General features: G+C 32.9%; 1 protein-coding gene across 1 annotated transcript in view; it reads left to right on the top strand.

Annotated features, from left to right (window-relative positions):
- LOC129801138 (protein CBFA2T1) overlaps window positions 1–25,450 on the top strand; it is a 78,538-nt gene that overhangs the window by 1,242 nt on the left and 51,846 nt on the right. The window lies entirely within an intron of this gene.

The raw sequence follows: 25,450 nt of genomic DNA, 5'->3' as shown, positions 1-25,450 counted from the left end.
TATTTACACTCTATTGTCATCTAAATTTTAGGAAAAAAAAGTTAAAACAGCTCTTCCGAATTTTACACCTAAATATAAGTAAAATCAACTCTAAAATATAGTTAATCGAAAATCACAACGAAAAAGAGTCAATTCAACATCGATTCGAGTAAGTTTTACTCAATTATTTTTCTGAGTGTATTATTTACGTTTATTTGTACGTGTATTAATAACTTGCTACAACTAAATTTTACCGAATAATCTTATAGGGGAAAGTACTCTCTTTTCGAACGTTCATGCTTTCGAATAGTGTGAATCTTTTACTTTTCGTAAGAAACTTCCACATAATTATGAATAATTGATAATAAGCTAACTAATATTTAATATATATGTGTGTGTAAGTCACCTACGAAAACTAAAAGAAAATTTAAATTATTCGAAGACATGAACGTTCGAAGGGAGAGTACTTTCCCTCAACATTGTATTGTCAAATATATTGAAATTTGAATAAATTTTACACTTTAATAAAATTTTAAATCCGTCTAAATCTTGTAAAATTTTGCTTATAATTTTTAATATTCTTTTGTGTAAAGTAAAATGAATAAGTGTATCTGGCCAGTTCTACGTAGTTACAGCTCTTCCGGTGTTCGCCAGAGAATTCGTTTATTTTCAAAAAGAAAGACTTCGAATTTTTACCATGGTAAAATGGTAAAAATTCGAAGTCTTTCTTTTTGAAAAGAAACGAATTCTCTGGCGAACACCGGAAGAGCTGCAACTAAAATGAATAAGTTTCATCAGGTACCACTTTTTTAGGACTCGTTTATAAAATGTTTTTAAACTACTCAATGTAACCAACTTGAGCTGGTTTTTTGGGTATTGATTTCTTTCAAATATTTTTCTTTCCCGTATTATTTTTTTTAACTTCTAAATTTTATATTTTTAAAAATTTGATGTTCCTGAAACTAGCTTCATTCACATTTAGTGTTAGAAAATTAGAAGATCGATTTTGAAAGCCAAAGAAAAGACTTTTTGTCTTGTTGTTTTGCCCGCGTGGTGGTTAGAATTTCGAAGTGTCTCGAATGTTAAAATGTCTTAACAACAAGGCTTATAATATTAAAATTTTCCTCTTAATGATTGAGTAATACCTTTAAGAGCTTCTTAGAGTGAGATTTCATGAATTTTCTTTCATGAACTTTACGTGAAAATTCTTTTTAAAAATTCGAATCTATGTTTAAATTATTCGAACATCAACGACTTTTTTTACAAATAGAGTTTTATTCTTATCATTAACAAGTAGATCTTGAAAAATTCGAAGATCCTTTTCGAATTTCGAAGTGCTCAAGTGCCAAAATGTATTGGCCTTCACATTGTTGTGAGGGTAAACACAAAGCAACGACGTTTATTCTTTCTGTTCCATTATTTAATCACTCCATTATCACAGAATAACTCTTTTGCTAGCTTTTTAGTGCAATATTTCTTAAATTTTCCCCACCTTGTTCGAAAATTTAGTATGAAAATTCGAAATTGAATTTGAAATCTTCGTACATCAACGACTTTTTGTGCAAATAGGGTTTCGTTTACCTTTTATCTAAGACACTTTCAGAGAAGCAAACTTCAGCTGTGAATGGCAAGACTATATACCTCAGTTTTCCATATCTTAGGATTTTCAAATAAAAACAGATTTTACTCTTTACCTTAAATTAACTAAAAAAATTGTTTTGACTAGTTCAGGACCAATATGCATTTGAAGGTTTATGTAATACATAATATAATTAATAAATTAATAATTTAAAATATTTATAATTAAATATTTAATTAGACATTGAAGTTTTAATTTTTATCTAATAAAAATAAAATGATATTTAGAATTATTTTATTGGCCTAATCAATCAAACTAAAAAAAATGAAATATGACTCCTCCGTTCCGAAAAACCGTACGTTTGATAGTACATTTTATATGAGACAATATATGATTTTTTTCGGAACATAGGGAGTGGAACATGACCTTATAAAGTTATTTAAGTAAATATTTTGTTTAATAATCTATTTTATCTTTATTCTTATCAGCGATGTTTTTCATATTTAATTGATTTTCAAAGACAGAAAAAAAACAAATAATCAGTAAAATATAAAATTTTGTTCAAACCGAAAAAAATTTCTTTAAATTTGGGGGGATATTTATTTCAAGACTTATTTTTCGTTTTTGTTCCTGATTGAATAAAAGCATAATCTTACTTTGTTAATCAGATTAACCTATTATGCTCTAACTTAAAGAAGAGAGAGACCGTTTTATTATTCTATCATCTTATTTTTAGGTTTGAAATATTTCATCATTTCATGAAATTATCATAAAATGCGTCCACCCTAAACAAATTGGGATAGAAAATTGAACCGTGGAATGACAAATTTGTTCAATGAATTACTTATGCAAAATATCTCTGCACTTTTGCCACGAAAGCTTTCCACACTACCGTTATGTTACGTAAGAAATTTTCTCAGATATCCAAAGCATATCTTCTTCGGGAGAGAACTTTGAAATTTTCGGGTGATGAATGGTGAGCTTCAGAGGAGATGTCTGGTAGAAATGTCCGCCCCAGTGACACGGTGTTTATGAGCCCCATGAATGACTATGAGTACTATCGGATGGGGGCCTTTAATCCATTTGAGGGGCGGTCTGACATGTCCAATGAATTATTAAATTGTCTCAGAACGGAGTTTGTTGAGGTGTGGGAGGTTGGTGAGTTTCACAAAAAGGGTGTCCCTTTAAACAGAGATTTCCCTGGAAAAGTTCTTCGAACTCCGTGAAGTATTTTCCTGGAAAAATAAAATTATTGCTAATCAATGGGTATTGATTTTGCAAGTGGAGAAATGGGGGAACAGAATTGGAAAGGCCATTTTCCAGGGATTGTGCAAAAAAAAAACGGGTGAAATTTTATGTTAGAAGTTGGTAGTATTAGGGCAATAAAATGTGGCCAACACATTGCAATTTTCTATTGTATCGATGGCAGATTGTTGTCGCCATCTGCTCACAGATGTTACATTTCCCTCCCGCGATGCTTTTCCTTGTTATTTTTTTTCTTCTTAACTCTCTCTTCCCCTTCAAGAAGTAAAATTTCCCTCGTCATTGAACTCTAACGGTGTCTGAGGGAGAAGGGTTAATGCTTGGCACTTTGTGCGAGGGTGAATTTCCTTCATTAGACACACCAAAGATGCTTCTGCTTGTGCCTCAGCATCATGTCAGTTTTATCACTCTGAAAGAACCACAAAGTCAGAAACAAATGCCTTTTCCGCAAAATCACCAAAAACTAAGGCATAAGGAGCAAACACTGTGAGGAGCTCTTGGAAGCTCAAGTTGTTTTTCGTAAAAATTAGACAAAATTCATTATTTGAATTATGCACAATTCATTATCTAATTTGTGACTATAACGGACGAAAATCGACATTCTGTAATAAAAAGCACAAATCCTTTTTATGGGTCTGTTTAGTGCGCCTCTGCTAAAAAGTAAATGTAAATCTATTTCCACAAAATGTAGTTTATTTTCGAAAAATTCAAAATCACTTTCGAAATCAAAAACTCAATTTTCGCAGAAGGGTGGGATAATTCATATTATGCCACACCAAGAAGCTTTTAAAAGAGTTACTGATAATGTAATTATAATGGTAGTTATAACAGAAATATTATGTGTGCTCTTCTTTGATTTTTCTTCACAACAAAGTGAAGTATGGCATGTTGATACTCTGAGACTTTTCGAAATTCGAACATGAAATACTTCAGCCAGCATGTAGGCTAAACGAGTAGTGAAAATATTTTTTTCTGACTTTCGGAATAGATTCTCGAATGTCTTTTCTCTGCCTTTCGAAACTGTTCTTATCCCATTATTTAGTCACTCCATAACCATTGAGTAACTCTTTTGCCAGCTTTTTAGTGTGATATTTGATACATTTTCCCCACCTTGTTCGAAAATTTAGTATGAAAATTCGAAATTGAATTTGAATTCTTCGAATTTCAACGACTTTTTGTGCAAATAGAATTCCATTTACCTTTTATCCAAGACACTATTGGGGAATCAAAATCTACTTCTGTTTTAGTCCATTAGGGAAACTCTGACTGTTAGCTCTTGGATTAAGAATTTTTGTATCATTGATCTGCAATACACAGTCGACTGATACGTCCTACTGTATGTAAATCGACATACAGTATCGATCGGTTGATTTGTCTTTTGTGACCAGGATCAAAAATGTAACGATCGTTCCTATATGTTGATTCAGAATTCTTGAGGTAGAATAAATTTTTGTTCGACGGTTTATTCGATAGAAGTTCGAAACTGTCGATCGATGATCTAAAGAAGATTCGAAGTGTCGTTTATTAAAAAAAAATCAGAACTATGCACGTAAAGTTTCTTCCACAAAACACTGAGTTTAATGAATATTTTAAGTTAAAAAATTTAAATTTTCAGTCAAATTTACAACTGTCAGGTTTTAGAGATATCTTTAGACAGACATAACCTATTCCACTATGCTGGAAGATAATTTTCTCCTCTTGAAAATGGCAAGAAGTTCCATGGGAACGAAAAGAGTTTTCTGAGTGCGAAATATTTTATTCGGTATTTCGCCACCCCCTGGAGTTGGCGCCAAATTCAGTGGGAGTTTGAGTTGGGTGGTGGTGAAAGGAAGTGCCATGTGCAGCTGGCCTCGGCATCAACTCAACCCCCAATCCCGGCACAATTTCCAGTGGTCACAGGTGTCTGAAACACGCTCCATCTGCTGCATCACCCACCCACAAAACCAAGAATAAATAGCAGCAGAACATCCGTCTCGACTCGACACGATTCACCCACCCTCGGGACTTTGCCTTTTGTGTACAAAGTTTTAGTCCCTGGGATTTCCCATTCTGCCTTCCAGCCACCCTGTGTTTCAGGGCCTTTTCAAATTCACTAATTTCCCCCATTCAACCCCCAAAAAGTTGTGGGGAAAAGTTTTATTTAGAAGTTGAGTCTCTTTGAATCCACACCATGAATTCACCTCCCGACCTTTGAGCAAGGCACAGGCCACTTTTTCCTCACACACGACTACATTTTCACCAATTGTCGGGGAGATTCTCCGAACTAGGGGTCTGGAACTTGTATATTTTGAAGAGTGGAGGAAATTTCTCTGGATGAGTCACTTTTCAGAAGGTTTCATTCAAATTTCCAAAATTGGTTTGAACAGGTTGGAAATCAGTAAATTGTATTATGAAAAAAAAACACTGAGAAAAAAGTCACTAAACCTTAGGGGGAGGTGGGGCAACTTTGAGCAGTGGGGCCACATTGTTATACGATTTTTTCGCATATTTCTAAAGGAATCTGTGTTTTAACGTATTGCACTTTAGATAGGCAAAACAATTGTGGATCTAAATAAAACAATTGTAAGGACCAGCTTTTAGAAATATTCGAAAAAATCGTATAACAATGTAGCCCCACAGCTCAAAATAGCCCCACCTCCCCTTATGTTTTTAAATTTTAAAATATAAATATTTTAAAAAATCTTTGGGAAATTTAAACCCACTTTTTAGAAGAACGGATTATACAAGAAAAAAATACTTGTACAATACCTTTTATTCTTTCATTTGTAAGGGATAGTGGGGCACTTTCGTGTAAAATATAAATTTCTTTTATAATAAATTAATATTCGAGAAATATTCCCACGTATTTTTAAATAACCATGCCCAGTAGGAACTAATCTGAAATTAGTTTCCTTGAACATAGTTCAAAACAATACGCAAATGAATCCTGAAAAAATCTTCAGGTGCTTCAAACTGTCTTACCTTCCTCTATCCCTATTATCACTTCAATTAAACAATAAAATTTCAAAAGAAATTATAGTTTTTGTCGGTAATATACATTCACAAATTTGTATTTTTTAACGTTTAGTCATATGAACTTCAGAATTTTGATTTATTTAGGAAGTGATAGCGGAACTCGTCCCACAAAAAATGCTTACAATAAAATAAGCTATTAATCTATTAGAATGAAGCATTAAAAATGTTTTAAAATTGTAAACGAAAATTTAGAAATAAAATTATGCTGTATAAAAGAAATAGTAAAAAAAGGAAGGAATGTCTAAGCATAAAAAGCAGATTTTCTGCAATAACTTATACAACCTGTGAAAGAGGATTTCCATCGTTTGCCTCTGGATGTTGATCACTAGTGCTAAGACGGCGGTGGACGCAATAGAGGGAAAATCAATCACTGTTTCTGTAATGTTGTTGTAGGGGCTCATCAAGCCTAATAAAAATGAAGCTAGTTTTCAGTTTTCCTTGTAAAAATTTTGCAGATATTGCACCGCGACTTAAACAAATTTGCCCGTAGTTCTTGTATTATTTCGGCGAACATAATGAAATATGTATTTTTCGATAGCTTTTTATGCACGATTTCGAAATAAATCAGACTGATAAGTCAATTCTCTTTAGGAAAAAACTTTCCAATAGTCTTCAGTGCCGCTATGCAAAAACGTATGGAAAAATGAAATGTCGATAGGCCCCTGGTTGTTGCGCCTTTAAAACATTTATCGATGAATAAAATATCTATCTACTTATCTAAAGTCTTAATTTTTTCAAAATTTATTAAAATAATCATAACAATTCACTTATATTTTTTGGTTAACCAACAAAAAAATCTAGGCGAGTAATTATGTTATGACAAATGCTAATAGGGGAAACTGGGGCACCACCAAAGACGGGGTAGCACCAAACACTGCGATTTTTTAATTGGATATTCGACTAAGGACAAGACCTATAGGAATTTATAGGCACTATAGAGATGCTTGTCTACTGAAGAAATGGTTGAGATAGCCCAAGTAGTTAAAAAATAAAAATTAGTGTTTGGTGGTACCCCGTGTTTGGTGGTGCCCCAGTTTCCCCTATATCCTGTCTAGATATTAGAACAGTGTAATTAAAATTCTGATTCATGAATATTTTCTGAAATTTTCAACACATAAATGTCAAAATTGTTAAATTTCAATATTAAAATATATATAATGTGTTCATTTTTCTTATCACTAAATATTATTTTTGGTTTTTAGCTGAGATTCGAAAGCTTTTTCTTTCGGATTAGACTGTTATGTTATAGTTTGGCAATTTTCCTATCACACCTTCAGCTAATTAGACTTCCCGCCAAAAGTGGTCTAACTTAAAAATTACCCATTAAAACACCTTCCCAAATTCTTGGGCAATTTTCAAGGTGCTCCCATTAAGAAATAGCGCTTCTGTGGGTGGAAAATGAGGTGTGGGTGAGGATGAAATTTTGTGGAATTTTCAACCAGACCAGCAGCAGTGAAACCCAACAAACATCGCTGTTCAAACAGAGCTGATTGCCCGCATTTTAGCCATCATTTTAATTGGGTCAAATTAATTTTTATTCTCTCACCCACTCAATAAATTCACGCAATTCTCCATCGCATTTCACAATTTTCTAACCCCCTGTAAATGCGATAATTTCTCAATGGCTTAAGATTTTCTTACGGTAACCCAAGATATGCTTCCGGATGGACCCTCGTATTGCCAAGCTGGATGTGTCTCTATAGGAATATCGTGATTTTTGGTGAAACAACTAAGCCAGACCAATTTTCCGTGATGAAATAAACATTGATGAAATTTTCTGCGGGTTTCAACTGCAATCATCCACATTAACTCATCCACCAAGAGCACTTTTAGGGAGATTCTGCGGGTACCGTGAGAGTTTCTCCTCAATTGTGGCACTTCTATTTTTTTCCCCTGAGCATCTCTGCCCAAGAAAAATCGAGAGTTGAACAATGGGCAAAATTTCCCGCAGAAAAACTCTCGTCTGTTTTCATCATTTATCCCCAAAAGTCACTGTTGAATTGAAACATGTGCTTCCTCTCACTGTTATTTACTTAGGTGGCAACTCCCTCAATATTTGCATTCTTTGTCTCAATTTTTTTCCTCTTCATCCCTGCACTTGCCTCTGTTGAGATGTGTCAAGCACACTTGGTACATCTGCAGGCCAGTTGGAACAACAAATGAGCAAGAAAATTCCGAAATTGCGAGGCAAACAACCCATTAGTTGAGGAAGGACTCCAAAAATTGTTACAACAATTCAAAAAAATTAAACTCAATTGATATTCAGAATAAATCCCGTAAAGTGAATTTTTCTACCTTGGTTCTGATTCAAGATTTAGAACTCACAAGATGCGAAAGTAATTCGAAGATTATTATAATAATTATGCTATTTTTTTTATTTTTATAATTGATATTTTTTATAAAATATACTATTTAATTAGTTTTATATTAATTAATTTTTGGCGTAAAAGCATTTTCTATCCAAAGTCATGAATTTTTAATAGCTTTATAGGGGAAGACCACCAGCGATCGGCAGTGTTCCTCGGATCGTCAGATTATTACCGCATTATTGCTCCAAATCAAATGAATTTTTACAAATTATTAGCTAATTTTTACCTTTTAATTCTCACAAGAATACACTGCACTAGCTCAGATTTAATTTATAAAACCAAGTTTTCGTGAGACAACTCATTAAATTCGTAACGATCTGAGGTACAGGGCGCAAGTTTGCAATTACAACTATTTTTTATTAATTTATTGTAAATATTAAAAATTCAAATGCACAAAAACGGATCACTAATATACCAATTAGCATGCATCAAAATACTGCAAATTACAGTGGGTGTCAAAAGTTTGTTGCCTCATGTATGTTCGGGAAACCAGGTGCAAAAAATGATAGAAAAAATTACTTTTTAAAATTTTTCTTTTTGCAAATTAGTAGCCTGTAATCCGTAGATATTATTTATGTATTTCGAAAAAATTATTGCATTTTATTTCATATAAAAAATTATTGTTTTATAAAAGTTGTTCATTTTCGAAAAATCAAAAGTTTGTTGCCTCATTTGAAAAGTTACTCAAAATGGTCAAAAACATGCAACTAACTTAAAATAAACCGACCATATTTTGAGTTTATGTCATTTGAGAGGCCAATGGTGCGTTTGGACATTTCTAAAGTTGTATATGATAAATACATATGTTTAAAAGTGATAATAAATAACAAGAAATAATCTGTTTTTTGATAATTCATAAATTAGGTTAAAATGGCATGTTAGACGGATTTAAAAGGTGGGATATCGTCCAGAGATACTGTTGGAATGAATCTGCGTCGTTAATTGCCTAATTTTATGGAAAATTACGAAAGATTATACATAAAATATTCAAATATTATAGTAATAAGGTACGAGTACATCTGAAAAACGTTACTGGCAGACCTAGGGTATCCACTCAGAGGGTTGATAACAGCATTGTAAGTATCTCTGATAGTGACCCAATGATGTCTGCTTCATAAATTAAAAGAAAGTTGGATACTGAAGGAACACAGGTCCCTACAGTTACAAAAACCAGCACATTTTGAAAGAAAATGGTAAGAATGTTTGGGTAGCTCTCAATATTCAATTGGTAAACAAGACCAATCTATGTAAAAGGTTGTAAATTAACTTGAAACATGTTAAACAAGTAATACTGCAACATTTTATCCAGATTAAACCAGCTAACCAATGGAATATTGAGAGCTACCCAAACATTCTTACCATTTTCTTTCAAAATGTGTTGGTTTTTGTAACTGTAGGGACCTGTGTTCCTTCAGTAACCAACTATCTTTTCATTTATGAAGCAGACATCATTGGGTCACTATCAGAGATACTTACAATGCTATTATCACCCTTCTGAGTCGATTCCCTAGGTCTACAAGTAGCGTTTTACAGATGTACTCGTACCTCATTAATATAATATTTGACCATTTTATGTATAACTTTTCATGAATTTCCATAAAATTTGGCAATTAAGCGACGCCGATTCATTCCAACAGTATTTCTGTACGATTTCCCACCTTTTAACTTTTTGTAATGTGCCATTTTTAAGCTAAATTATGAATTAACAAAAAATAGATTATTTCTTATTATTTATCACCATTTTTGCATACATATATTTACCATTAGCAACTTTAAAAATGTACAAATCCACCATTTGCCTCTCAAATGACATAAACTAAAAATGTACCCGGTTTACATAAAGTTGGTTGCATGTTTTGACCATTTTGAATTAGTTTTTTAAATGAGGCAACAAACTTTTGATTTTTCAAAAATGACCAACTTTCGGAAAACAATTATTTTTGATATAAAATAAAATTAATTATTTTTTTCGAAATATATAAATAATATCTACGGATTACAGGGAACTTATCTGCAAAAAGAAAAATTTGAAAAAGTAATTTTTTCTATAATTTTTTTCACTTGATTTCTCAAACATACATTAGGCAACAAACTATTGACACCCACTGTATATTTTGAGGCTTATATTTACAACTAGATATGAAGCATGTCTCTTAACATTCCGATCCGGGGCGCTCTTCCCTTAGCTCAATTGTAATGAAAAGAACTTTTTCACTTACTTGACAAATATGCTATTTGAATTTCTCTTACTCATATGTATCGTCATTTGCATCGATCGTTGTCATATCTGCATTTGATGTAACGACCTGACGCCAAGCGTCGTCCTTTCCATCAAATGCTGTTAAGAAATAAATGTTGATACCACAAAGGTCCATGCGTACCGGTGAAATATCTTTTGCCTAAGAACAGATTCCCAGCTGTTCATATTCATAGCTATCTTTTGGTTATTTAATAGTGTCTTGGCTATACAGAGGGTCTTAGGATTATGCAAATTTTCGAAACATAAGAAGACTGCATGCTATGGATTTACGATGCTATTCCAATAAAAATTATCATGTTTTTTTTAACACTTTACTGTTCTCAAGTGCTTATATATAATCGAATTTTTATTTGTGTTGCTACCAGTTTTGACTGATTGTTAGTTTAGAATACGCCGAGAACTGGAGAAAACAGTCAAGACAGGAACCTCCACAATGAAAAGTCACTTGAGAAGTCACAGCACTTGAGAACAGCAAAGCGGACTATTCTCAAATTCAAATAGATCCGTTGCGCACTGTTTTACAAAATCTCTCTTTTATACTATTAACATACAACTTATTTTGGGACAGAGGGAGTATTTAAATCAAAGATACAATCCTTTAGATTACAGAATTAACATTGCAAGCAGATATTTGGATGTTATCTAGAATCAGTCGTTTTCGAAGATTCAAAATAAATCCAAATTTTCGACGTATTCGAAAAATTTTATTCGAAATTTTGATATTTTTGACAAGAAGGGCCTTGACAGACCCGAGGATTAGCCAAGAGACAACTTAGCAAAATTAGTTGCTTTAACAAACAAAAATTTTAAATAGATTCTCAAATGTTAACTATTTTTTGACTTTTTCTCGTTTACGTCAATAAATTTCAATTTCAAAAAAAAATACAGCACTTTCAGAAGTTTCATTTCAATTGACTCACCCTGTAATTAAATGATTACTTTATTTGCTAACTTACCTAACTGGAAACCAGGCATTTTCCAAGTATTTTCAAGTACAATTTTCGAGAGAAAGAACTAATTTTAGAAAAATAAAAATAGCTGATTTGTCGTTTAACCCTTTAAGGACGATTGGAACACCAGTGTCCCATAAAGAAAATAATTTTTCCTGACTACCTAAAGTTATTTTTTTTCTTATATTTGTACGTAATTGCAAAAGTATATGGTTGAATGAATCTAGGAGATTTTTTGCAAGTCTCCAGCTATTTGCTATATAGTAAATTTTTAAGCTCAAAAATGACGAATTTTGAAATTTTAATGTTGAAAATTGATTTTAATTATTTTTTATACTTCCAATTTTTTTAAAGCAAAACCATTTTGGAACAAGAAACTACTATACTCAAACATAATATTTTTCATTAAAATGAAAATTATCAGTCATTGGTATCATCAGAAAAATTACCTAAATTTTTTGGCTATTTTTGTCCCTATTGCTTGCCTTTTTTGCCCTATTTTCGGTCAGCGAAAACAGTCTCGTCGTTAAAGGGTTAAATGTCAAAATATTGGAACATAAAGAAACGAAGCTTTCGAAGAGGGAGATTTTTCGCGCCGAAAGATAGACAGGAATGAACCTGGATAAAGCTTAGTGGGGAATGCTTATTTCGTAAGGATATTTCGAATTAAAATCTTCCTGTTTAGATGCCTTTAAGTAAGTAAAAGTTTGTAAATATCACCGAACTTGCACTATTATTAAACAGGTTTGTAACTTGGAACGACATTTCATTGTTTATGAAGTAAAGGATAAGGAAATAAACGACTTTAATCTTTTTTTATTGATAGGATATAAACAGACTCCATGAAAATAAGGGAATATTAGGAGATTCTTTTTATCTGAATGCTCTTTATTTCGATTTTCAATTAAAAACACTGAAAAAAGAAAATAAATTTTCTTCACCTTTTTTATTTAACATTTTAGTATTTTCGATATTTTATGCAAAAATTGATGCAGTTATATCAAAAATACAACTTTATTTTTATTATCGAAAGAGTGTGGTATGGCTGCTTTAGTTCAAAAAGCTGCTTTTCAATAAAAGGATTAAATAACTTCTTTTTTCCCAATATCAAAATTTACCCTTCCAAACAATTGCAATACAATAGTCTGCCTACCCATTCCACATTCCTTCTATCGTCAAAGAACAAAACATGCCATCAACAGTACTAAAACTCCCGAATTTTCCCTGCTCACCCATACGAAAAAAAAATCCAGGACATTTCCGGGCAGAGAGGAATTGATTTGTCGTGTGGGAAAATTCGTGAAATTGAGTTTTGGGCGATGAAAATGGATAAAGAGTAGCAAAAAGTGTCTGCAATGGATCAAACAATTTTTGGACGGGGAGGTGAAATGGAAGAATCGCGAGCAAAAAAGGCCTTGTCACAAACAGACGCGAGTGGCATTTCGTCTCAATCTCATTTTCCTCCTGCCACTCCTTGCCATACCACCCGAAACCATCCTTCTCCCTGCCAGCCACGGAAAAGCGCGCAATGTGCGCCAAATTCGGCATCAACATTTGCGACCAAATCACTCGAAATCCTGGCATTTTGCAGAGGCCCCCCCATACCCCCTCTGGGCGCATTAAATGACAACTTTTGAACGATATTTTAATGTTTATTTCATATCTGCCTCTCCTCAGCCATTTGGCCCTCACTTTCAGTGGGTTTTTGGGTTGGATGACAGTGGAAATGGCACCTTTTGCCGAGGACAAATGCGAGGGGATATAAATCATCGACGTCTCTCGGATTATTCTGATTGGGATTTGAGTGCTCTCATTCTACTTTGGGTTTTTCGCCAAATAACACTGCAGACAGACAGAAATCCATACAGATGATTCTCCTGTTATCCTCGGGTTTATCTAGAAATTCAGAGATCTACATATTCCGTAGGAACATTACAAATAATTCCGAAATTTAAAATACCGCAATTGCCTGTTCCCATCCTTAGTTTGGCTATTTGAATGTGTATTAGCTAAAAACAAAATTTCATGCTGTCCGAAAATGCAAACTGAATTTCGAATATTCAAATAAATTTTTCGTAGGTTTTAAGAATTAAAAATTGTTGAAAGAGTTGGTCAATGACCATTTATACAAATGTAATATGAACTTTGCTTTGGTTTAATTTTCCTTCTATTTCTTACAATTTTCTTTTTCTACAACTTTCTTACAAAAACACAAAAGCTGTCATCGTTGAAACTTTAGATAACTTCAAAATTCGAATAGGAAATCAAATGAATAATCTAATAGTCAGAGTGTCTTTCCGGTCTTCGAATCGGATTTACGATTTTTTAAAAGAATATTTTAAGAAAAACTAAATCTCCCCAAGCAGCATTTTTTTCTTAAAATGGTCTTGTAGAATTCCCTAAGTGAGGCACTATAGAACTAAAAATCTTTTTATTTACTGATAACGCTCTTGCTTCTATTACTGAGATTACTATAAGTAAAGTGGCGCACTCTTAAAGATCTTAAAAGCTGCTATAGGAATTTCCATAGATAATTTTCACTTTAAGTCTTTTAAAAGTGCACTAAAAGACTTGTCTAATACTTGGTTCTATAAGGCAGCTATTTTGCTTCTTGGGCTTTTGATTTTCACAATTTTATTTCCTATGACGCGAAGGATGGTTCATAAATGAATAGCCTTTTCAGCTGGTGTAAATTGCCTTGTTATTCTACGAAATGATAACGTAGTAGACAATAAAATAGTGAAAATTAAGATAAGTTTGTTATTTTTGCCAATTTTCTGGTATATTCAATCACATCATTTTTTTTACTGCTCGAACTCAAAGAGAGAGCAGTTTATAATCGTCTTTTTTGCAACTTATCACTGTTGTGGAACTTAAACGGTAAGAGATATCGACTTTCAGTCTTCGATGACACCAATAAAAAAACAATATCTCTCGACTTTTTTTTCATCCCCACCCCCTTCTAACCCCTCCAAAACCATGTTTTTCGGTTTTTCTCGAAATTGGCCCAAGCTTTTTCAATGATTTTTGGATATGTTTTGGAGGTAGTCCAGGCGAATATTTCACCCAAACATACTTATGACCGGAAAATTCACCATTTTGAATTATTGAAAGTCAAAGGTCAACCATTTTGGAGGGCCCATTTTTTAACCGATTTAGTTAAATTTGGATTTTTTGGAAAGGTATTGAAATTCTGAACCTGGCTGTATCGGTCTTCATCGGTAATGAACCGGTTTAGTACCGATTTTTGAATAATTTTACATCCCCTATAAGTAAAATTCCTATAACAAGGTTTTATTGGTTTTTCTCAAAATCGGCCCAAGCTTTTTCAATATTTTTTTAAAATAATTTCTTAATGGCTTCCTCATTGTCTATAAACAAGATTAAATCAGCAGTAACCCTATGTGTATACAAAAAAATATGCTAATGGAGAGGACTTTCTCTTGAGTTCGAGCATTTTGCAAAGCTAGGACGCTTTGCCATCTCTTTTAATTTGATATTCTCTTTAAGTACCTACGTACGACTAAATATAACAATTTTCATATCAATTATATTTCTATTTTGGTCATTTTGTCCTTTTCTTGTTTGCATAACCGTTGTAACATATGATTCAATGTCCGGGAATAAAACAAATTAAAAGGGTTTTTCATATGTGTAATAGAAGAATAATGCCATAGACATACTTCCCGACTTAAGCCGAAAGATGGCTTAACGTAATTGTAATTCAAATAATGATTTGACTAAATTCCCATCAGTTTTTCACTAACTAAGCCATTCTTGGCTTAAACCGAAAAACGGATTAGTCAAAAATTGATAAAAATCTAGCGAATATTTCTTTAATATTCTGGATTTGATGAACACGAATCCGTTGTACGTTTTATGGTCTACCGATTAATGTCTTTTCAAGAAATTCATTTTTAAAAAAATAAAAGATATGGGCACTTTACCTAAAACTAAATAAAAATCTACAACAAAGTGAAACTGATGCTACCCTAGACACACGAGACACACTTACGACTTAAGCCGAGAGACGGCTTAATGTAATTATAATCCAAATAATTATTAGATTACATTTTCATCAGTTCTCACTAATCAGTCTCTCGGATTAAGTCGTAAGTGTGTCTAGGGCATTATTATCATCTCATTTAGGCCCTAAATAGGTTTTAGCTGATTCTAGACAATATTTAGTCTATGAAATTTAGCAGTAAAGATTTATGCCAAAATGTCATACACCGAGGGCTTTGGATCATCGATTAGGAGCGGTACTTTGGATAAATTTCCTAAACCTATCTTACTGCCTATTTTTACGGGTTTAATATTTTGAAAGACCAACCTCAGTCTATTCGGGCCTTGGCTCCAGTTCGTTTTTTCTGCCTTTCCTAAGCCAGTAATGATTTTTCTTCCCCAAAATCAATTTTGGAAAATAACTTTAAAAATGGATGTAATTATGAAGAAATCACACCTAATACATTTCTCATTAGGATAGATAAAAATATTCTTTGACAAAGTAGTAAAGGACCAAAAAAATTTGCTGTAAAAATATCTCAACTCGACACTTTCTTTATTTTCGAGAACTTGTAATAAAGTGAATCAGATTTAATCGCAAATTATACTTTTCTTCAAGATTAAAAAAAAATTGTCTTGACAAAAAAAGTAAATTTTTTATATAATGATTTCCTTAATAAAAATGTGTCACGCCTGTAAAATTTTGTGAAGAATATAGAAAGTTACTGTTGTCACATTTTCTCTTTTTTTATTTTAATCTAAAATTCCATAACTTCTAAATAGCCACAAAATGCTGTATTTAGGGGAATGTAGGCATGGTTCGCACGGAGTGAATCTTCAAAAAACGCAAATTTTCTCTTTGTTTGGAAAGAGATAGTTCGTCATTTCTTAGAAATAAGATAGATCATTATTAAGCTCACGAAACGAGATAAGAAATGGTAGGTCAGCTCTTTGCAAACAAAGAGAAAATTCGCATCGTTTGAAGGTTCATTCTGTGTGAACCATACCTACATTCCCCTATTAAGAATTTTACAACAATTTTATTTTTTCCTAAATTGAAAAGAAAAAATCAAAGAAAGATTCTCAATGCTCAATTGGTATCACTTGGGTGATTTGTATCTCATTTGGTGGTAAAATTTCGATGGTAAACAGACAATGTTGCCTCTTTTGGGTGATTCCTGACGAGAACCATTTTGCCCTGAAGTGAAAATATTGTGTCTAAAATGTTTTTCTCGTGTCTCTCTTGACTTTTCACACTTTTCCACGATGGAATTTCTCACCCGAAGAGACTAAAACCAGACACCCTCCTTAGAATTGACTCCTTTCACCAAAGAATCTCTGTTTTAGAGCATTTTTTTTTCAACGTGAAATTTGTTAAAAATATCACAGCCCCCTGTTCATGATGTGTTTTCTATAAATTTTCTGAGAGAGCGAGAAAAGGCAATTCCTCAATGAAGTCTCGAGGAGGAGCAGCTGAAGGAAGGGAAAAGAGCACAATTGACAGGGTGTCCAGGTGCTTGAGCGGGAAATTAATTGCATTTTTGAGCATCTGCTCAAAATTTCACCAGCTTGTTGTACATGCCCTACAAAAAAAAACCAACCTACGTGGAAGTAGATTGGTTTTCTTGAAGAAAAAGAAAATATAGTTAAAATAAAACAAATGGTGAGAGGGAAAATTTCATGAGGAAAATCTCAGAAGATGCCTCAAAGTGAGAATGTTGTGCAGAGTATCTTTTAACAATTCCCCAAATTAAGTACTGTAAACTTCCATAGACGAAACCACCACCAGATATCCCTCTTCCCGACAAATACGCGCCTTTTTCGTGAGATAAAGCAGAAGTGGGATGAGAGTGGCATGAGGAATTTTGGGTGCGAACTCAGTTCTGGTCAGTATCACATCTCAAGTGTTGAGCCATGTCCGACTCAGACCTCCTCAGATCACACAGTCGGAAAAGTTGGTGGAAGTTGCAAACTGGGTTTATTTACTCTCGCCAGCCACTCTCTCAACCCGACACGCCATGTGCGAGATTTTCCTCAGAGAGCTCACTTGAGAGTGTAGGAATTGTGCATGTGATGAGCTGCCTAGAGTTTTTTTCCAAGTAATAAAATTCTCAATGAAAACCATTCTGATATGATAAGATCGTATAATTTCATATTTTTCTGTATTATATCCTAAATATCCATAGAATTCTATGTGCAATTGCTATAAATTTTCATACTCAAATGAACGGAAACTGTTTTTTTCGAGCAGAAAATAATTATTTTTGATACCAAACAAAAAACAGGCAGAGCAAAATAAAATGTGCAATCTTTATTTATTTTTTTTATTGATTAGGGGTACAACTATAATGCCTAGCGCACAAATAACTTTTGTTTGTAAACATGTTTTCAAAATTTCCCACGAGAATGAGCGAGATGACTAGATCTAGATCTCACTCACTCTCATTGAAGTGTCAAAAAACATGTTTACTAAACAAAAGTTATTGTGCGTTGGTCATAATGCTCAACTCACAATAACTTTCGTTTGTAAATATGTTTTCAAAATTGCCTATGAGAGTGAGCGGCGAGATTTAGATCTAGTCATTTCGCTCATTCTCGTGGGAAATTTTGAAAACATGTTTACAAACAAAAGTTATTGTGGGCTGGTCATAATGCCCAACGCACAATAAGTTTTGTTTTATAAACATGTTTTCGAAACTGCCTATGAGAGTGAACGAGATAGCTAGATCTAAATCTCGCTCACTCTCATAGGCAATTTTGAAAACATATTTACATATTTCTAGAAAACATATTTAACATATATACATATTTTCGGTCAGTAATTTTAACTTAACCTGCAGAAATACTTTAAATTTCATCTGAACATTCAAAATATTCTTAAATTTTTAAATTTCATCGTTATTCACACACCGCCACACTTTTTAGATCGGTAAAATTTCATGAAATCAAAATTCGCAGCTCTTTCTTGTTTTTAAAAGATTTGTGTAAGTCTATTTCACTACTCACTCTTCTCACTCAAAATTAGATTGCACTAAATTGAATTTGGTCTGATGTTTAAGAGAAGAAGAAGAGTCCGAAAGAGTGGGATAGACATATACAAAACGTTTGAGAAAGAATGAGGTGTGGATTTCGGTTACATGAAATTTTGCTGATCTAAAGGTCTGCTAGAGCCGTCAGGTGACAATTTACTATTACAGTGACTCGTTTTTTTTTGACAAAATATAACGATTGAAAAACTTTTCTGAATTGAAATCATTAAATTTTATAAAATTCTGCCCAGTAATCAACCCATTAGTAAATCTTATGTCTTTTCCACTAATGCCTAAATCCTACGTTTATTGATCTCTTTCTGTCAAATCAAAATCTAAATTAAATTTTCTTTTGCAAAGTTGAATTCTGTAAAATCCCGTCGAAGTTAAATGGTGATCCTAGTAGATGAGTCGTGCTTTGATAACTGTGAAACAAAATCAAATTCGAGAAACTGAAATAAAGTGAATGAAGAGGAAATATTTTTATTAAACTTTCTATTTCAATTCAATTCCGTGAAAGAACATTAAGTTTAGCCTACACTGAAAGAAATCCGAAAAAGTTAAAATAAAATTCCGGAAATGTTAATTTTACCCTACAGTATTGATCTGAAATAGGTGTAAATATTACCATTTTTAGGTGTATTAGGTGTTAAAGGTGTCCTTTTTCATGTTAATTTTACTCTTAATAAAGTGTAAAATTAATATTAAAAAATGTTGATATATTTTTGTACCTAAAAAGTGTTGAATTTCTGAGGAAAAAATGTTAATCGCACCCTCTTTTTTTCTCAGTGTAGTTTCAATTTGGATGTCAGAGTTCAAAGCTTCGATGGATTCAAATTTAATCTACTGATAGACTAATTTCACTTAATTGAAGTGGTTATCCACCAAATTGGAAAGATGTGCGTGCCACAAAATTAACTTACAAACTTACTAAATTTTATTGGATGCATTAAATAAATTTCAACATTGTGACAAAAGTGTCAATAGAGGTTTCCTGTCCAAGCGGTGTTCCTTCGACTACTTAAATAAAACTTTCCGGTAGTATGAGTACACCTAATCATCATGTATATTTTAAATTCCTTAATCAAACCAGCAGGAAACTTGTTTACAACAATTCGTGATCTTTACCATAAGATTTTCCAAATTCCATGAAATACCAGCTTGGCCCCAAAACAGTGATCAACACATCCTCCTGCTGCGCCGGCGGAATGTTATCACGTGCTTTGGCCGCGGCTCTGATCTTTTCCTACTTAATTGCACGGATACTGCGAGAGCTAGATATTCCTTTTGACTGTCGGGATGTTCGGTAGCCAGAACTTCCCATCGAGTCGTATGGGTTTCATGAATGAAACCAGACCTCCTGCTCAACATCATCTTCGCTGATGATTTCATCAAACACAAGATTTTCTTGTTGTGGATGGGGGCTGAGCACGTGTTTTCCGAGCCAATTCCCATTGGGGTAAACATGCTCGAGAAATGGCCGTTTCTTTTTAAATAAATCCACAAAATTTATTGAGACAATCTCCAGACAGATTTTCGACAGAACATGATCATTCTTCCTTAACCAAATATTTTTATCTGAAATTGAACTTTGGAAATTTGTTTTGATTTCCCATAGAACAAAAGATGACGCAGTACCTTAGGGGAAATATTGCATGTGAAGTTTTCCAATTGAAGAATTTTTCAAATAATAGAATGAATAGAGAATCAAATTTTAGAATAAGAAAGCGTATTCATCGAATGTTTTAAAAAAAGAATTAGGCGAGGGAAACAATTTTGCCCTGAAGCTTGATTGTTTTAAAATTAAATTTTAAGAAAAGGCTATATTTGGACATGAAGTCACTTGGGTTTGTTTGATGCATTAATCGGACACTATTTATTTAAATATTTCTTTATAATTTTTAATGTTTTTATTATTTTAGATTTAATACCTTGGTAAATTTTAGATAAATAATCTGAATTTTTGCTATCCATATTAAATCCTCTTCCATTCCTCTTAAACATTTAAAATTCTTTTATTTGATGCATACTGAAATATGCGAAATATGATTGAAAGATATGGAAATTAATTCTTCGATTTTGGGACACCTAAACTAATTTTGGCAACTCTCCATGTGATAATAAAAAGAATTATTAAAGCAATTTTTCGCAGAAAAAAACATTTGAAAATCATTTTAAATTTGTGGTACAATTAGCGCTGATAGTAGCCAAAAGAGCGTCATAATTTATAATACCAATACAGTAATTACTTGTAATTCCTCGCAACACCTGAGAACCAATGATGACTTTCGCAGAGCTTGCAGAAGAATAATGCTGGGCCCTACTCTTTCTACTAAAAAGCCTGAAAATGAAAATCAGGAGAAAATCTGTACGCAAAGTGTTTTCTGCCATCAGTGAGATGTGTTAATTTATGGCAGTGTCATTAATACATTTGTTCCTAAGCCCGAAAACTCGCATTTGTGAAAAATTACACGCTAAAAGTAATCCTATTAAAATTAAATCACTTCTGGAGGATGGAGATTTCCAGGAGCATCTGCGAGTGTAATTTGGGCAATTGATGGCAATACTTGAGTAGCGCATCTTTCGACAAATGTGTCTCATACATTTACATGATTTTCTGTATAAATTGCCCGTTATTTGCCAAAGGATATATTTAAATTGATTGGATGGTTTTGGGAAGAGATTATTGATTTCTCCACTGATTGTATTTTATTCGATTCATTCTTTGTGAATTTTTGATCTCAAATTTTAAATAAAATATCAATGATTGCGAGCTGAAACTGGAGAAACAGGCCTAAGGGAGACTGGGGCAAAATTTGCCAAAACGAAAATTTCAATATTCACTATTTTCTAAAATAAAAGAGACTGAGGCTTGAAATTTTTATTATAGATAGCCTACATGAACCTTCTTAAACTTACAAAGTTTCAAGGGATTCGAGGAAGGATACATAAAGTACACTCGACTCTTCGTTATCCGGCTGACGTGGGGACAAAATGACATTTTGGTTTTTTGAATCTGGTCAACGGTTTTTCTCTTTTGCGTTGTGTGAATTTATTTCCTGGCGAAAAAGAACAGAATTTTCTTCGTGGTGTGTTTATGTTTCATTTTGTAGCACGATTGTATATCAAAAACTTTGATAAAATGAAAATAACACATTAATTCACTCTGAACAAACTGCATGTTTCGTAAAATATCGTTTTGAATATATCAACCGCCAGCGTTTGGCAGCTGTCGCCCGGATAACGAAGTGCCGGATAACGAAGAGCCATGTGTAAAAAATAATGAAATTTTGAGCCCTATTTTTGGAATATTCGACTTACAGAAAATATCAATACTGATTAGCTCAATTTAAGCACAGTTCTTGTTAAGATAGAGAAAAATTATTTTCGACAAAGTTGTAGAGGAATAAATTTCCTATAAAAATATGTTTATTTGATATTTTTAACGTTTGCGAGAGTAAAACGTCACAAATTATCCGAAGAGTGACAAAATTTGCCCCAGCAATTTTGAGAATCTCCACAAAATCGACTTTTAGAAAATGATTCGAAAATCACACTTCTTTCGAGATAGAGGATAATACTCTTCTGCAATGCTGTAGAGCAGTAAATTTCCTATAAGAATATGCTCATTATAAAACGTTTAAGTTTTCTCAGAGCTCGTGAAAAAATTAAATATGCGTTTTGAGAAGTTTTGCCCCAGTCTCCCCTAACATCACGTAGTAGAAAGTATTCAAAACAATCCATTTTCTAAATTAATTGAAAGTGACTCTTCATATTAATCTCTCATGTTTGAAGGTTTACGGTTTACTTGCTAAATATTCGAATAACGTTGTGAAATTTTTATACTAAAACTCTGAAAATAATCCATGAAACTTAAATCTGAAACTCTGTACGGAAAACTTGGAAACGTTCAATCAAAAATTATATTTAAAATTAGAACAGAAACGGATAAAGAATATGTATTCTTTGGATATTGTCATCTCCATTCAGAAATGATAAAAGTTTGAATTTTTATTTAATTGGTCAAATTGTCTAACTAAACGTTTGAGAATTCGAAATTGAGAACAGTTTGCAGCGCCATTCGCGGGGAAAAACACTGCCCTCACGCGGAGGAAATGATTACAAGTAATACTTTCTTTTTAGGATTGATAAATGAAGTCATTTAGCTCTTTCTGAGGAATTCTGGAAAATATTAAAGATTAGTTTATGAAAGTTTCTATTAATTTTTCACTATTTTTATAAATTCAGAGTAAAGTTAAAAATTTGAATTTTTAAGTTTGAATTATTTTATAATACGAAAATCTTTCCTAAAGTTTTTAAAAATTCCTTAAACTTGTACAAATTTTAGTTTATTTTCCATTTCTCTTCTCAGAAAGAAACCATTTATAATAAGAATAAAATCTCGAACTTTAAATAAAAGTTTAAATTTTAAAATCCAAAACTTAAAACTGTCATTCTGATTGTCACTTTGTAAGTGTCCAAAGCTTCGTTCTAATATAAATCTGATGAAATCTTTTTACTTATTATACCTTGAGGCTCAAACTTTCCCACATCAATTTTCCGTGTCACGTGAAAAATGGCAAAAAATGGGGGAAAGCATAAAAAAAGTGTCAGAAAATTTGCAATTGGGGTCAAACGATAAATTTCTCTTATGGCATTGCCCAGCTTCTCGAGTTCCTTGGCATTCAGAGTATGGGAAATATTCTTCATCTCAGCATAATTCAATTTTTGATGAATTTTCCCACTCCTGATCGTGATTGAGTGCGAGAAAAGCCATTATTATTGGTGCCATGTGTCGATTGCACACTACAGAGCGACCACCTCATGCGGCGACCTTCTGATGATGATATGACGCCGGGAAACATGCTGCTGGCATATGGTGCCGCTTTGTGAGGAAGAATGCTCCGGCCAGAAAAAAACACCACAATGCTCTCTCCTGCTTCCAATTCATTTCATTCGAGAGTCCGCCGGGAGTATGGAGTCAGCTGTTTGTGACAAAAACAAGAGACGAACACCATAGAATAATTCCACTCTTTGCTATCCCTCCGGCTCTTTAGCGCAGCACACGCATCCATGTGTTCCAGAGGTGAGAGCCAAAGGGGCACTTGGTATATAGAAGGAAAGATCTTCAAGGTATCTGTCGGTCGGATATTTCGAGTATTATGGAATTATTTTGTTCAAACATTTATATAAAGGCCCAAAGAAATGCTATTTTAATTAAGAATGTATTTGATTTTTTTATTTATTAAATTTACTCATTTAATTACTCAAAATGGTTTTCCCTGGACTTTTTAGGAAATTTAAGCAAATTGACGAAGTATTTAACTGTTTATTTTAATATTGCACTTTCCATTAGTTTATTTTTCGTTTTCTGTGATAATCAAAATGATAAGAAAATTAATATCTTGGCTGTTTATTCTGACAATTAAATCACTAATATTAAGCCATGGGACGAAGCATTAAATCTGTCAGGTATTCAATCCTTTAGTTTTGCCAAAATAAATATGTTTTGTTGCTAAACTTAAAGAAATTTCGTAAAATATCCTTACTTTCTCCGATATTTTATTATTATTTATTGTTATCTAAAAGGTATCAAACCTGGAAACTTGTATCATAGAGCTTAAGTTGCAGTATATTTATTCTATATTGAGTGTAAGTGTTTCTTATCTTAATGATAAGTTAAACTCAGATTAGAATTTAGATTACAATGGGGGTGGTTCCTTGCCGAACCGCAACACGCAGGCTCCCTTTTGGGCCCATTACGCTCATAGTTCTTGCTTTGGCAGAACATATAGGGGAAACTGGGTACTACCAAACACTTGAAAAATGCACTTTTGACTAAATTTCCTAAGACATTTGTGAATTTAAAAAAAAATGTTGTTTACCCCATGTTATAGCCTTGTGTATAGGTTACATATTAATTCATATAAGGATGACATAAAACAATGCAATTTTCCAGAAAAAGGAAAATTGTGTCACTATGCATTTTTCGCTTTTTTCCAACCACCCGGGGTACCACCAAACACTTTCTGAGGCACCAATAAACACCTCTTCTTCTCACCCATTGAAGATATATTGGGCATTCAACACAGCTTTTAATTATAAAGAATTTATTAACAATCTGAATGATTCCCAAAAAAACACTGCAACATTTAGAATAACTTACTAACAAAAAACTAAAGCAATGCACAAAAGAACATATTTGCCCATTAGCTTTCCGTTATTTTGACAACAATCGACTTCTTTTTGGTAAGCAGCACCACTAAATCGTGGTGAACATTTTACTTAAAGTTCGAATTTTACGCGCTCTTCAGATTTGTCTTTGATAAAATCGAAAAATCATCCGTCAATTCTTGATTAAAACCTCATTTAAGGCAAAATTAGATTCGTTAAACTGTATATTTCTCCCATTTCTCCTGAATTTTTAATGAAAATTCCATGAATGGATATAATAAATTTCGGAAATCGAACAAAGAGGAGAGGCAGAGTAAGAGAAGAGGAAAACTTTCCCATTCGAGCTATGCTCGCGACATTTACAATTGTGAGAAATTTGCCTGTTTGATGGTGCCCCAAACTCTGTTTTGTGATTGATTTTGTATTCTTTTAAAAAAATGTGAACATTAATTTCTTTAGTAAATACATAAATATTATCCCAAAACATGTAGAAAAGTACTGATGAAGTGAAATTTTATGTAACTTATTTCAGTTTTGTTTTCCAGGTAGATATATAAATGACTAAAATTATCAAAATCTCACAATTTTGTGAAAAAGGATTTTATTTCTAAACTACTTGGACTATGTGGATCATTCTTTCGCTAGACAAGCATCCTTATAGTACCTATGATTTCATATAAGTCTCATTCTCTAAAATCTTATACCTATTTAAAAAATCGCAGTGTTTAGTGGTACCCCTATTTGGTGGTGCCCCAGTTTCCCCTACTAAAATTGGAACGATACAGAGAAGATTAATATAAATTCAGTCAAATGATACAATACATAAA

This window comes from Phlebotomus papatasi, chromosome 2 (assembly GCF_024763615.1).
Source record: "Phlebotomus papatasi isolate M1 chromosome 2, Ppap_2.1, whole genome shotgun sequence".
Lineage (NCBI taxonomy): Eukaryota > Metazoa > Arthropoda > Insecta > Diptera > Psychodidae > Phlebotomus > Phlebotomus papatasi.
The sequence above is the reverse complement of the archived record's forward strand: the minus strand, read 5'-3'. Positions and strand labels throughout refer to the sequence as shown.